The 3128-nt window shown below is 48.1% G+C and overlaps 1 long non-coding RNA gene across 1 annotated transcript; it reads left to right on the top strand.

Moving 5' to 3' along the window:
- Positions 1-240: 240 nt before the first annotated feature.
- On the top strand, positions 241-2062 carry LOC118001615. Its single transcript, XR_004676746.1, has 3 exons — positions 241-771; positions 976-1075; positions 1670-2062. It is a non-coding gene; the product is annotated as an uncharacterized LOC118001615 (long non-coding RNA).
- Positions 2063-3128: the final 1066 nt, after the last annotated feature.

Below are 3128 nucleotides of genomic sequence, written 5' to 3'. Positions count from 1 at the left end.
AACTTGGCCCTGGAGACTAAGAAGAGTGGGAGGGGCAGAATACGAGGGAAGAACAGAGGGTAAGAACCTTCTAGGCTGCTTACTGCCCTTGGAAGCACCAGGGTGGGGGGAAAGAAGACTTCAACAGCCTGCCACCGTAAGTTGCGCCTCTGAGAGCTGCTGTCGCTGAGGGAGGCTGAGCAGGAGCCCCTGACCTTCTCCACAGCTCCCAGGGGACACAGCCTGTGGCCCCTCCTGAGCGCCCCTCCCCGCCCGCCTTTGGCCTCAGCCCTCTCTGCAGCACGCGGCGGCGCGCACACCCCGTCCTGGGTGAACTCCCCAGGGTGAAGCCCTAAAGGCAACTGAGAAGGCTTTAAAAAACAAATCCCCGTGATCCATGTGGAGGGGAACAAAAACCCCACAAAAAACAAAAAACAAAACCAAACCCAGCAACGTTTGAGTAGCATCTCGGGCACTGCTGGTGGTGCGCGGCAGAAACGAACGAAATCTTCAGGCGGTCAGTCCCGAGCGTCTCTACCACGGAAAACAATGAGGAAACGTTTCTCTCGCCTTTGTTTGTGGGGAATTTCATAAGAATTCCCATCTCTCTGCGGCTATTTTCAGGCTGTCCTCTTAGCCGCATGCAAATCCCGAGCCGCGCGCTAGAGGCCGCTGTTCATCACAATCCGACTTCGCCTCCCGTGAGGTCCGCCCGCCTCACGTCTTCACCGTGGGGGGAGCGACCAGCGGGCTCTGGCGGCAGGAAAATCTGCTGGGTCCCGCCCAGGCCAGGTATGTCAGGATGCCTCCACCTGCAAGGACGTTTGCCCTTCGTTACACAGAAGTATAAAAGGGGGAGGGGGGAGCTATCATCAAAGGGGCTTCCAATTAATTAGAATTTTTCACAAGTGCTGCATAATTTGTGACCTTTTAAACACTTGCCCTATTCCCCTGCCTTCCCCTCCTCAACTCCCCAGCTGTATCACTTCTTTCCAGGTGACCCAACAAGCAATTTGAAGAAGGTACGATAAGAACGACTTGAACAAAGGCCAGGGTTTCAATACAGGCCATACCTGCGGCTAGCTACTACCACTGGGTTTGTATCCCTCCTAGCCGGTTCTGTGCCCAGAATATAAAACAGCTTAGAAATAAAAAGCTGATAACCCTGTAAGCCGTTACAGCCTCGCTGGCTGCGGAGATTTCTAAAGCTGCTACTACTCAAAGAGCGGCATCTGAATCGAAGGCCCTTGTTAACAAACCAGAGCTCGGCCTGGCCAACTCCTACTCTTCCTTTCCTGCATCTCCTAATTACATTCATTTGTCCCTTCTTTAGTCCTGACTTTGGAAATTGCAGTTCTTTCCACACAGACCAACGTAAAGGCGAGATAGAGGCCAGAGTTGACATAAAAGTCAGCAGTACTTGTCGTTTCGAGGCAAGTCACGAAGCCCTTATTTATCGTTTGCAGCATTTCCACTTCTGTCCTTTGCTCCGGATCCAAAGTAGAATCTAGATGGTGACTCAGGGTCATCATTACACATGCAGACGCTGGTACAAGACAATGTGTAATTCAGCGTTAAGATCAGAGCGAAGACTCCGAGTCTTAGGGAAATTCCTAAAAGAGCCCAGAGCGCCAGTGTAGACAGCAAAGGCTTCTTGGTGAAGAGCAGGGCTGAGCACCTTCTCTTGCAGGTGGTGGACCTGGGCTGAGAGCACCTGGGGTAGGGAAGCAGACAGGAGCCTGGCTCTGCTGAGGGGACCGCCCCCCTGCAGCCGAGGTGCTGTTGCTGAGTTGGAGCGGAAGACAGGAACCACCAACAGTGCGGCAGCAGGGGGCGAATCTGCACACTTCCATTGTGGCCGTAAAATATACATAACATGGTATTTACCATTGTGATCCTTTTTACGTGTGCAACGCAGTGGCATTGAGTAGATCCACATTCTCATGCAACTGTCTCCTCTGTCCATCTCCAGAACCTCTTCCTCATCCTAAACAGAAACTCTGCACCCATTAAGCAGCGGCCCCTTCCCCTCTCCTCCCAGCCCCTGGGAACCTTCATTTTACTTTCTGTAGCTATGAATTTGCCTATTCTTTTTTTTTTAAAAGATTTTATTTATTTATTTGAGAGAGAGAGAATGAGAGAGAGAGAGCACATGAGAGGGCTTAGGGTCAGAGGGAGAAGCAGACTCCCTGCCGAGCAGGGAGCCCGATGCGGGACTCGATCCCGGGACTCCAGGATCATGACCTGAGCCGAAGGCAGTCGCATAACCAACTGAGCCACCCAGGCGCCCCTGAATTTGCCTATTCTACGTACCTCGTGTAAGTGAAATCATGCAATAGGTGTCCTTTTGTGACTGGTTTATTTTATGCAGCATAATGTCCTCGAGGTTCCTCCATGTTGTAGTATGGGTCAGAACTCCATTCCTTTCTAAGGCTGAATAATATTCCATTGTATGGATATATGACATTTTGCTTATTCATTCATCTGTAGATGGACTTTTGGGTTGTTTCCACTTTTTGGTTATTGTGAATAAAGCTGCTCTGAACATCGGTGTACAAGTATCTTTTTAGGTTCTTACTTTCGGTTCTCTTGGGTATATATCTAGGAGTGGAATTACTGGATCAATACGGTAATTCTATATTTAAGTTCTTGAAGAACAAATTATTTCCCACAGCAGCTGCGCCATTTTACATTCCCAGAAGCGAAGCACAAGATACCAATTTTTCCACATCCTCACCCAGCACTTATAATTTTCTGTTGTTTTTTTTTAAATAATAGCCATCTTAATGGGTAAAGTGGTATGTCATTATGGTTTTGATTTGCATTTCCCTAATGATTAGTTATTATTGGACATCTTTTTTGTGCTTATTGGCCTTTTGTATTTTCTTCAGATAAATGTCTATTCAAGTCTTTTGCCCACTTTTGAATGACCATACACTTTCGAAGTAGTATGCTGTTTCTGTCCTGGCTTGGGCACTTCCTAGCTGTGTGACCCAGAGCTGGTTACATAATTTCTCTCAGTTTCTTCATCTGTAAGACAAAAATAATAGTATTTGCCCACACAGGATTGTATGAAGATTAAGTGAGTTTGTATCTATAAAGCGCTTTGCATAGCAGCATAGCAGACCCTCAGTAAGTGTTAGATTCAT

This window comes from Mirounga leonina, unplaced genomic scaffold (genome assembly GCF_011800145.1).
Source record: "Mirounga leonina isolate KUSES-001 unplaced genomic scaffold, KU_Mleo_1.0 Mir_53, whole genome shotgun sequence".
Taxonomy (NCBI): Eukaryota; Metazoa; Chordata; class Mammalia; order Carnivora; family Phocidae; genus Mirounga; species Mirounga leonina.
This window is presented reverse-complemented; position numbering and strand designations above follow the sequence as displayed.